Here is a 13,226-nt window from a genome sequence, read left to right as displayed (position 1 = left end):
TCAATGATGTGTAAGCAACTCGACGACAACCCCAAACTGGAGTGAAATGAGAACATTTCTCAATTAGCGGAGTATTGTGTCTGAGTACAGTCTTGACCTAGAACAGTTTTGACTGGTCATGTAGTCCTTTTGTTTTTTTGGGGTTATGGTAAGACTGTTATGCTTCATAATCAAGGCTTATATTTAATTTACTTGAAATTATTGTAATTGTACCTTGTTTCTAACCTTTGCCAAAATCAACACACATCCTCCTCACTCCTCCCCCGGTACATAAAAAGGCATATTAAATATGTTTAGTATTATGCCCCCTGCTGACATTTAATGATGTTACACCAGAAACTTAAAATAATGTGGGCGCGGTCATTTGAAATCTTACCAAGATTTTATATAGTCAGAATTTTCTCAGTAATGTGTCTTGCTGTCTAACCTAAGAAAGATGAATTGTGCATTGTTCTCTTAGAAATATTTAAAGTTCCAGGGGAAATGGACAATAGAAACTCAGATATATTTTGATTGTTTGTGACCTCTGGTGAAGTGACGAGGGCAAGGGTCTCCAGTGGTGAAAAAAAGTACCCAATTTTCATACTTGAGTAAAAGTAAAAGATACCTTAAAAGAAAATGACTCAAGTAAAAGTGAAAGTCACCCAGTAAAATACTACTAGAGTAAAAGTCTAAGTATTTAAATGTACTTAAGTATCAAAAGTAAAAGTATAAATCATTTAAAATGCTTGTATTAAGCATACCAGATGACACGATTTTCTAGTTTTTTTTATTTTACGGATAGCCAGGGGCACAGTTCAACACTCAGACATAATTTCCAAACAAAGCATTTGTGTTTAGTGAGTCTGCCAGATCAGAGGCAGGGGATGACCAGGGATGTTCTCTTGATAAGTGCGTGAATTAGACAATTTTCCTGTCCTTTTAAGCATGGAAAATGTAACGAGTACTTTGAGGTGTCAGGGAAAATGTATGGAGTAAAAAGTACATTATTTTCTTCAGAAATGTAGTGGAGTAAAAGTTGTAAAAAAATATAAATAGTAAAGTAGCTACCAAAAAAACTACTTAAGTACTACTTTAAAGTATGTCTGATTTTGCTGGGGATTTTTTTTATGATCATTTAGATTGACGCGTAGGTGCGTCAATAGACTCCTCTTAAGGATTGGACCCTTTTTTTTCAATTTGCGCCTAAAATGACACCCAAATTGAACTATGTGCCAAGCCTGTTCCCTAGTTGCATCTATAAGTAATCAATTTTCTTTATTTTGTACCTCATTCAGTTGTTTACTATTGTTTCCTATCAGGGGAAGCATTTGGGGTTGCCATTACACTTGAGCAAACAACACAAAAGCTACACCTCCATTATTTATAATTATGTGAAAAACATGTTTCATCATTTAAACATCATTATTTCAGCAAGACCTATCCATGTAGGTGTGTAACCCATTTAATTAATTAATGTATTAAATCAGGCATTTATTCCTCCTAAAGTGCATACTTAATTGGAGTGCAATAAGCAACACCTGCAACTGAGGAAAAGCTATGGATTTGTGAAGCACGACTGAGTTCATGTTACCATCTCGGTCAGAGCACAGTAATCATATGCAATTATTAAATATTGCAAAAATGTTTAACAGATTAAGTACAGGTTCTAAAATGGTTCTTTGTTGGGTGAACAGGTTCTACCTGGAAAGGGTTCTACAGAGACAAGCCATAGAACCCTTTATGAAAGGTAGAATGTTTTTCCAATTGTGTGGACATCACTACTGCCTTTGTGACCTCCTAAAGCAAATCCTTCAGTGACGGACAGGGATAATAGGTCTAATTAATGGTTACACAATGACCAAACTATTCTTAATTACGTTGACAGAGAACATTTATCTAATGGCCATTTCTGAGACTGTTCTCAGACAACCCTCAGTAGAGAATGTCTTACTTAGCTGCGTTTAGACAGGCAACCTAATTATGATATTTTTTTCCACTAATTGGTCTTTTGACCAATCAGATCAGCTCTAAAAAAGATCTGATGTGTAAAGATCTGATGTCACTGGTCAAAAGACCAATTAGTGGAAGAAAGATCAGAATTGTGCTGACTGTCTACACACACCACTTTTTCTTCTTGTCATGTAAGACTGGACAAATTGAGGACAGAGGATTCTTATGAGACATACAATGAGACCCTCCAGAATCCAGGAGAGGGCATGATGAGTGGCTGATCCAGTACAGTGGTGCTATTACACTTCTAAAGGATGGGGCAGTGGTCAATGGCAAAGACTTTATAAGAGCTCTTCTTCATTTTACATATTTTAAGACTAATGTAGTCTGAGAAGGAGAAAATAAATGGTGAGAAATGAATGTATTACATCAGAACATCCTGTAACATTATGGTAATAATATAGCTAGCTACAAAGTACATTGAATTAACAAGCCAATGTTGTAACAAATTGAGCAATTATACATACTTCATTGAACCCATTAGCCTTGTAACCTCTCCACCTCTCTCATTGTTGTTCTCTCACACCCTCACTCTCTCGCTCTCACTCATACACACACACACATACACACACTCTCTCTCCCACGCACTCTCTCCCACACACACACACACACACACACACACACACACTCTCCACAAAGTCCTTGCTACCTGTAAAGATGTAACATGGCTTGTCTTTTCCTCCATGGAGCAGTGTGGTCTTTATCGGCGTCACAGACCCTCGACAGCCTCTTCATCTGTATTCTGCAAGGCTTGTTGCCGAGGCAACAGGCGTGAGACAGGTCTGGCAGTTCCAGCAACATGTGTGGGATCAGCTGACCAAAATGATGATGATATTGTACGGCTGATTTAAGTGTATAATTTATATGTTCTCATAAATCACTGATTGATGTTAATTGTCCTTGTTATACATTTTCCTCATATTTCCAGCATGTATAGTTTAGATACACAATTACTGTAGCATCTTATCTTGCCATTTTATAATAACGTAAATGCATGAATGCCCAATATCATTACGTATAGAATAGAATGTGTAACGTGTCTATTTTGAATGCACCATATCTTGGCTGGTAACATTGCAATCTTCCCCTCACAGATGATATGCCTATATTATGAGAAACAATTTAGATAATAAATATTAAGAGTAAAGATAATTTTATATAAAAATACAAAACAAACATGGGAAGTGATCTGTTGAGTTACAGTAATATGTGTCTCCAGCAGAGGACGCAGTCATCACCGTCATCATCGATAGTCCCACAGTCTGTATTAGAGAATGCCATGGCCCCCTCTGGCCACCTGTGGTTACCTCGGTTACCCCATTGGTTCACAGCAAAAATGTGACTTTTCAAATATTTTTTGTTGTTGTCTGCTTGTTTTGGTTTATTACAAAACTACATTTAAGAAAAGTACATGTCTAAAGATGTCTTTTCAACATTGCCTGCTCCCGAGCGTTCACACGACTTAGAAAAACGTAATATTGTAGGGCTACCTGCATGCCCTTTTTCATGGTGGCACTAGAAGCCATCTGAGAGAATGAGTGCTAGTTAGCTACCAATCGGAAAATTAAACTAGGCAAGACCAACAACACAAACAAACTATACAGCTACAAGTATTTAGTGGAGTTACAAATGGACTATACTAAACAAATAAAGTCTTTCCTGTGATGAAATGTTTTCCACACACATAGCTAGCTACCTGTAGCCTTCTTGGACACCGAATCCCAACAATTCCCACTCTCCCACATCAAATAGCCTGAAGCCACAGGGCTCTTCTCGCAGGCTCTATTTCCCTACAAGGGAGCATTGTGAACCTTAGGTTGGAATTTTTGACCTAGTTCCATGTAGTTTGAACAATACAGCAGCTTTTTGGCATGTTTTCTTATTTCTGTTTAACTGAAAATAGACTACGAAGTTGTCTCTTTTACAATGGGGGTCAATGGGAAAGAATGTTTGTTTTCCCTAATTTGTGGGCGTGGTCTTCTTCTTCTATGACATAATGGCGGTCCGCAAACAAATGTTAAAGCTGCATGCCGCCACCTACTGTGCTGGAGTGTGTGGTCAATCACGGTTTACATTTCTAAATCCTCCTACCTAACTCAGTACTTCTGAGAAAATAAAAAAGAGCCCTACTAACTTCTAATAGATCCTCCCATCCCAAAAATCCATTCAAAACCCCCCCAACCCCCCCTAATCTTTCCCTTCCTTTAAAATACTTACAACAATATAACAACACATCCTCCACCGTTTCATTGACCATACACTCCAGACACAAACCATTCACATGCTTGCCAACCAGATGTAATGACGAGTTTGAATCTTGATCCAACCTTTCTTTGGAGGGCTCAGAGTCCCATCTTTTCGACCACACATCTATCAAAATGGCTTTGATCTTACATTTGGCCTCCCCTCTACCCAGTGGAACATCAATATCAATCATGTCTCATTTCAAAGCTCTTTTGGTTGACTGGTCTACAATTTCATTCCCTTCCACACCTGAATGTGCTGGGACCAGTGGTGGAAATAGTACTCAATTGTCATACTTTAGTAAAAGTAAAATGACTCAGGTAAAAGTGAATGTCACCCTGTAAAATACTACTTGAGTAAAAGTCTAAAAGTGGTTGGTTTTAAATATACTTAAGTATCAAAGTAAATGGAATTGCTAAAATGTACTAAAAGTATAAATAATTTCATTCTTTATATTAAGCAACCAGATGGCACAATTTTATTTTTTATTGGAGGATAGCCAGGGGCACGCTCCAACACTCAGACATAATTTACAAACAAAGCATTTGTGTTTAATGAGTCTTACAGATCAGAGGCAGTAGGGATGTCCAGGGATGTTTTCTAGATAAGTGTGTGAATTTGACAATTTTCCTGTCAAAATGTAACAAGTACTTTTGGGTGTCAGGGAAAATGTATGGAGTAAAAAGTACAATATTTTCTTTAGGAATGTAGTGAAGTAAAAGTTGGCAAAAATATAAATAGTGAAGTAAAGTACAGATACCCCAAAAAACTACTAAAGTAGTACTTTAAAGTGGTTTTACTTAAGTACCACTGGCTGGGACCCAACAGTTTCTCAATTATACATAGTAACATTAATACCTCCAATAATAGGTCACTCCTAGTAGATTTACCAGATTATAAACTATGCAATACAGACAGAGAATCTGAGCATACTATAATTCTAACAGGTTGTAGGTCCTCCACCCACTTGAGGGCAACTGCTATCGCCAACAGTTCAACTGAGTATACTGACAGTTCATCTGTTAGTCATCTACATATCTGCACATCCTTGGATCCATCTGTGAAAAACGGTAAAAAAGCATAAACTTCTACCTATGTAATTGTCCACCATTTTCCCTATATCACTGGCTTCTAACCAATCTTTCCTTATCTCAACCAAGGTTTGATCTACACATCCCCTATCACCACAGAAGGGCCAACCTCCAACTCCCTCAAACCACTCTCATCAGCAAGCTTTACAATTGTCTAACCAAAACCTCTGCCTTGTCTACTAGTGTGTTCCCAACAGTCATCTAGAACAGTAGCAGTGGGATGCTCAACCTCACAGCCTTTCAACCGATCCCAATAAGCAAATTAAATGTTTTTACGCCGTATATCCAAAGGCATCTCACCTGCCTCCACTAGTAAGGCATATACAGATGTTGATTTAAATGCACCAATACATATCCTTAAAGCTAAATACTGGATTCTGTCCAGCCTCTGAAGCCAAGTCTTCGCTGCTGTTCCATAAACTATACACCCGTAATCAATTGTAGTCCTGATCAGAGCTCTGTAAATATCCATCAACGATTGTCTGTCAGCACCCCATTCATAACCAGAGACTGCGTGCATAAGATTAACCACCTTCTTTCACTTTGTTTCAACATTTATGACATGATATTTCCATGTATATCACTCATTGAACCAAAGACCCAAATATGTGTACTTAGAAACCCTCCCCATTGGCTGTCCATACAGAAACAACTGTATAATATCAGTAACCTTCTTCTACTGACAATTTAAAACCCCAGTCAATTCACCATCTTTCAACATCCATTATAGCTTCTTGAATAGATTTGATCACAAGAGGCTTTCCTTTCCGTTCTTACAAATAGATCCATCATCAGCATATAGGGATGAACCAATACCCCTGCCTACATTCGAAAACATCGTTAATCATAATGTTGAACAAAAATGGACTGATAGCACTGCCTTGAGGAATCCCATTGTCAACTCCTTAGTCATCAGATAAAATGGATCCTATTTTAACTTGAAAAGAGCGATTTAAATAAGAGGGCCAAAACCCAGTTATATAATCTCCCACCAATACCAAGTCCTTCCATCTTAATTAGTAGGCCTTCTCTCCACATAGTGTCATAAGTCTTTTCATGTCAAAAAAGACAGAGTTTTTTTTACTTCATTGCTCACCTTTACTAATGCATACAAAGTATACCTACCTTTACGGAATCCACTTTGAAATTGACTCAATAAACCTCTTTGTTCCAGGAAATATAACAATCATCTTTTCCATCAGTTTACACAAGTTAGGGGGCAGTGCTTTTGGTCTAAAACTATCAGCACATGAAGGCTCCTTACCAGGCTTTACAAAAGGTAATATTACTGTACGTTTCCAACCAGAAAGTAGAACCTTCTCACTCCAAATATTGTTAAATAATCCCAGGAGAACATGTATGGCCTCTTCAGGTAGATGCTTAAACATTACATGGCATAACCTGGGGCTGTACATCCACAGCCTATTAACACATCTCATCTATGCTAAAAACAGCATCCAAAGAAGAGTCAACTGTATTCATTTTCTTATACACACTAAAATTAGCATTTCAAATCTCACACCTGCGTTGCTTATATACTTCATCCAAAGTAACCCCACTATGTACCCTAGCAAATGTCTTCCCCAACAAGTCAGCTTTTCTTTCATCAGTTAGACATGTTTTGACCCACAACCAAAACTGGAATTCGAGTTGACTTGCTTCTTCCAGTCATCTTTTTCAACATAGACCATACATCCCCCAGCTCAGTATCCCTCCCTATTATAGAGCAGAACAGTCTCCATGCATTTCTCTTGACAGACTTAATGACCCTACGTACTAAAGCTCTCTTCCTTTGGAAATAAAGTAGATTCTCAGGAGTCATATTCCTCCGCAACACTCTATAAGCCCTATTTCTTTCTCCAATAGCCACAGTGCACTCTTCAGTCCACCAAGGAACCACCTTTTTCTCACCCACTTCACTCAATGGTACATATACATTTGCAGCACTCAAAATCAGAGAGGTTGCAGAGAGAGCAAATAAATCAACCGGCCTCTCTAAAGACAACTGTCAAACAGACTTTAAGCAATGATCACCAAACTTTTCCCAGTCTGCTTCATGAAAGCCCCATCTTCATGAATGGTACTCTATCTGGAATAGTTACACAGTTCATGGTACACCAAATTGTGAAATGATCACTTCCAACAGTAGAATCATTAATTATATCCCATTCACACATACAGTTGAAGTCGGAACTTTACATACACCTTAGCCAAATACATTTGAACTCAGTTTTTCACAATTCCAGACATTTAATCATAATAAAAATTCCCTGTCTTAGGTCAGTTAGGATCACTACTTTATTTTAAGAATGAGAAAAGTCAGAATAATAGTAGTAATTTAATTCAGCTTTTATTTCTTTCATCACATTCCCAGTGGGTCAGAAGCTAACATACATTCTATTAGTATTTGGTAGCATTGCCTTTAAATTGTTTAACTTGGGTCAAACATTTTGGGTAGCCAAACAGTTCTATTTTTGTTTCATCAGACCAGAGGACATTTCTCTTAAGAGTACGATATTTATCCCCATGTGCAGTTGCAAACCGCAGTCTGGCTTTTTTATGGTGGTTTTGGAGCAGTGGCTTCTTCCTTGCTGAGCGACCTTTCAGGTTATGTCTATATAGGACTCATTTTACAGTGGATATAGATACTTTTGTACCTGTTTCCTCCAGCATCTTCACAAGGTCCTTTGCTGTTGTTCTGGGACTGATTTTCACTTTTCGCACCAAAGTACGTTCATCTCTAGGAGACAGAACGCGTCTCCTTCCTGAGCAGTATGATGGCTTTGTGGTCCCATGGTGTTCATACTTGCGTACTATTGTTTGTACAGATGAACGTGGTACCTTCAGGAATTTAGAAATTGCTCCCAAGGATGAATCAGACTTGTGGAGGTCTACCATTTTTTTCTGAGGTCTTGGCTGATTTATTTTGATTTTCCCATGATGTCAAGCAAAGAGGCACTGACATAGGCCTTGAAATACATCCACAGGTACACCTCCAATTGACTCAAATGATGTCAATTATCCTAATAGAAGCTTCTAAAGCCATGACATCATTTTCTGGAATTTTCCAAGCTGTTTAAAGGCACAGTCAACTTAGTGTATGTAAACTTCTGACCCACTGGAATTGTGATACAGTGAATTATAAGTGAAATAATCGGTCTGTAAACAATTGTTGGAAAAATTACTTGTGTCATGCACAAAGTAGATGTCCTAACCGACTTGCCAAAACTATAGTTTGTTAACAAGAAATTTGTTGAGTGGTTGAAAAACGAGTTTTATTGATTCCAACCTAAGTGTATGTAAACTTCCGACTTCAACTGTACATGCAATAGAGTTAGAAGCCAGTCTGAGGTCCAGGCAGGATGTAACCCCTCTAACAACATCAACTCTTGTACCACATCCATCATTAAGACATTCTAATGCTCTTGTTTCCATCATATCTTCCACAATAGTACCATTAGCATCTGTATGTGTGCTTCCCCATACACTATCATGTGTATTAAAGTCTCTGCACCATATCTCTAGAGCCCAATTCTTCTGAAATTTCATCAAACATCGCAACAGAGACTTTACGACAAGTGTTGTAAAAATGTTGTAACTTAATATTACTACCTGCACTGTAGATTTCCAGCATCACACATTCATATTCAGATGGAACAGGTATATTACGATATACAAGACCTTTGCTTATGAACGGACCACACCCACCACCCTGTCCAATTGATCTATCAGATCTGATTGAGCAATAACCAGGGATAATACAATCAAGATGTGGTCCAAGCCATGTTTCTTGAACATAGATCACATCAGGTTTGATCTCTAAATTAATGACATCCAGTGGGGCAAAAAAGTATTTAGTCAGCCACCAATTGTGCAAGTTCTCCCACTTAAAAAGATGAGAGAGGCCTGTAATTTTCATCATAGATACACTTCAACTATGACAGACAAAATGAGAAAAGAAAATCCAGAAAATCACATTGTAGGATTTTTTATGAATTTATTTGCAAATTATGGTGGAAAATAAGTATTTGGTCAATAACAAAAGTTTCTCAATACTTTGTTATATACCCTTTGTTGACAATGACACAGGTCAAACGCTTTCTGTAAGTCTTCACAAGGTTTTCACACACTGTTGCTGGTATTTTGGCCCATTCCTCCATGCAGATCTCCTCTAGAGCAGTGATGTTTTGGGGCTGTCGCTGGGCAACACGGACTTTCAACTCCCTCCAAAGATTTTCTATGGGGTTGAGATCTGGAGACTGGCTAGGCCACTCCAGGACCTTGAAATGCTTCTTACGAAGCCACTCCTTCGTTGCCCGGGCGGTGTGTTTGGGATCATTGTCATGCTGAAAGACCCAGCCACGTTTCATCTTCAATGCCCTTGCTGATGGAAGGAGGTTTTCACTCAAAATCTCACGATACATGGCCCCATTCATTCTTTCCTTTACACGGATCAGTCATCCTGGTCCCTTTGCAGAAAAACAGCCCCAAGCATGATGTTTCCACCCCCATGCTTCACAGTAGGTATGGTGTTCTTTGGATGCAACTCAGCATTCTTTGTCCTTCAAACACAATGAGTTGAGTTTTTACCCAAAAGTTATATTTTGGTTTCATCTGACCATATGACATTCTCCCAATCCTCTTCTGGATCATCCAAATGATCTCTAGCAAACTTCAGACGGGCCTGGACATGTACTGGCTTAAGCAGGGGGACACGTCTGGCACTGCAGGATTTGAGTCCCTGGCGGCGTAGTGTGTTACTGATGGTAGGCTTTGTTACTTTGGTCCCAACTCTCTGCAGGTCATTAACTAGGTCCCCCCGTGTGGTTCTGGGATTTTTGCTCACCGTTCTTGTGATTATTTTATTATCACGGGGTGAGATCTTGTGTGGAGCCCCAGATCGAGGGAGACTTTCAGTGGTCTTGTATGTCTTCCATTTCCTAATAATTGCTCCCACAGTTGATTTCTTAAAACCAAGCTGCTTACCTATTGCAGATTCAGTCTTCCCAGCCTGGTGCAGGTCTACAATTTTGTTTCTGGTGTCCTTTGACAGCTCTTTGGTCTTGGCCATAGTGGAGTTTGGAGTGTGACTGTTTGAGGTTGTGGACAGGTGTCTTTTATACTGATAACAAGTTCAAACAGGTGCCATTAATACAGGTAACGAGTGGAGGACAGAGGAGCCTCTTAAAGAAGGTCTTTGAGAGCCAGAAATCTTGCTTGTTTGTAGTTGACCAAATACTTATTTTCCACCATAATTTGCAAATAAATTCATTAAAAATCCTACAATGTGATTTTCTGGAGAAAAAAAAACTAATTTTGTCTGTCATAGTTGACGTGTACCTATGATGAAAATTACAGGCCTCTCTCATCTTTTTAAGTGGGAGAACTTGCACAATTGGTGTATGCCTTCTGGCATTCCACTGAAGGATAACAAAAAACATAACTTTAACGATCATCATACTGAGACATTCCATCATTAGTATTATTAGGAGTCAACATATCAACAATCATGGCAACAGTAACATCTGTTACTCCTAAAAACTCTGTTGCTGCTTCCACAATGATCTTCAACTTGGCAGTTCTTTCTACAAATGCAGTCAGGTTGATAACCTTTCCAATGAAGGTTATAAAGTCAATCTGCTGAACTATTAAGGTGTCCTTTGACACGACACTTGTGAGCAGAAGATTTCTGAGCAGGTCTCGTATCCATGTCAGGACTAGCATAAGCAACATTTCCTACAGTACCCTGTCCAATTGATCTATCACTTATTCCATGAGTAACCCCATTATCTTCATCATTCTGCCTAATAGTTCCACCAATCTGCCTTGCAGCCTCTGCATAAGAGACATTATGAGTGATTTTATATCTTTGGGCCTCTCTAGCCTCTTTCTGCACCTGGTATCCACCAATTGTTGCTGTGTCCCCCCCATAATTACAGCAGTTAACTTTTCATTTTTTGTACTTTTCCCCCTTTTTCTCCCAAATGTTGTGATATCCAATTGGTAGTTACAGTCTTGTCCCATCGCTGCAACTCCCCTACAGACTCGGGAGATGCGAAGGTTGAGAGCCATGCATCCTCCGAAACACAACCTTTTCGTAGCCACACTGCTTCTTGACACACTGTTCACTTATGTGTCGGAGGAAACACCGTCCAGCTGGCGACCGAAGTCACCTTGCAGGCGCCCAGCCCGTCACAAGGAGTCGCTAGAGCATGATGGGAAAAGGAAATCCCGGCGGGCAAAACCCTCCCCTAACCCAGACGACACTGGGACAATTGTGCGCCACCTCATGGGTCTCCCCGTCACAGCTGGCTGTGACACAGCCTGGGATCGAACCTGTGTCTGTAGTGATGCCTCAAACACTGCGATGCCTTACACTGCTGCGCCACTCAGGAGGCCCACAACAATTAGCCTTGACATTGTTCCCACATTCACCATAATCATGTTCCCCTCCACACTTGACACATCTTTTCCTTCCATTGCACAGAACCGCTACATGTCCCATTCTTGCACAAACTCTCTAACATTGAAAGCAAGGAAGCCCATCTGTACTTTCTTAGGTAAAACCTTCTCAAACATTAATAGTACTGACAGGCTTTCACTTCTCTGCCACTCTTTCCACTATGCCCCCCTCTACATTTTATATAATCTATGGACATAGACAGTGGAACACCAGAAATGAGCCTCAGCTTAGCCAACGCTCCAGGGACATGACTTGTGATTTTCTTCCCATTGAGAGTTTTCATTTTCAGAATCTTCCCTTGCTGAACATGGTCAGCACAGAATATTAACAGTCTGTTAACAGCCTTCCCTGTGGCTCAGTTGGTAGAGCATGGTTTTTGCAACGCCAGCATGGTGTGTGCAATGCCAGGGTTGTGGGTTCGATTCCCATGGGGGGCCAGTACAAAAAAAAAATGCATGAAATGAAATGAAATGTATGCACTCAGTTGCTCTGGATAAGAGTGTCTACAAAAATGTACCATTACCAATGGACCGGGCTAATGTGACTTCACCTATCTCTTTCTTAACAGCATTGGTTAATTGAATAAGGTGTAGATGACACCCCGTGGTCACATCAAACACAATTGCAACTTTCCACTCTGACACATTGTTACTTTCTTTTTCACTACCTTCACCCTCTACACGTTCTCAACACTAGAAGTGCCACTGCTGTCAACTGTGCTTGTCGCAGGGACATTCCTTTTCCTTCTCACCAGACCATCCAGGTCCATGACTTTCATCATCCCCAACCATACCATTAGAACTATCATCCATGTCGACCACAGTCCAGCCCAGCTGTTGCTAAAACCTCTTCCCCCTATATAGAACGATGGATTGTATTTCGCTTCCTAGTTTGAATTCGAACCCTCGAATGCATCTTCCCCCACCTCGAACTCCTGTGGGCATGGTCGAGGGGAATTCCTTCTTATGACGTGAATATTGACTCTTGAGTATTGTTGAAATCAAATGGTATTTGTTACATGGGCCGTATACAAGAGGTGTAGACCTTACAGTGAAATGCCTACTTACAAGCTCTTCCTCAATGATGCAGAGATAAATAAAAGGGACAATTTGCTGTAAGTAGAAGTATTGTTGTCTGTTAGTTTAATCCAATTAGGGTTCTTTCTGTCAGACTGGTCTCCCTTTCATTCATGGAGGTCGTGAACACAGTTCACTCCAGGCTTGACTGGACGGTGGGACTGGGACCCTCAAAGGTCATGGCAATGAGACTGAAAATGCCATTGATGACCTGTCACAGACTCCCAAGTATGTCCAGTAATGGGATCAATGAAAGCAGCCTCCTGGTCTGGAATGACAACAGGGTGATGAGCTGCAGTAATGTCTCCGTGCTGGGGGGGGGGAATAGTTTTGTGATGAAAGAGGGGTATTGATTTCTAA

The sequence above is a fragment of the Salmo salar genome, chromosome ssa05, assembly GCF_905237065.1.
Source record: "Salmo salar chromosome ssa05, Ssal_v3.1, whole genome shotgun sequence".
Classification (NCBI taxonomy): domain Eukaryota; kingdom Metazoa; phylum Chordata; class Actinopteri; order Salmoniformes; family Salmonidae; genus Salmo; species Salmo salar.
The sequence above is the reverse complement of the archived record's forward strand: the minus strand, read 5'-3'. Positions refer to the sequence as shown.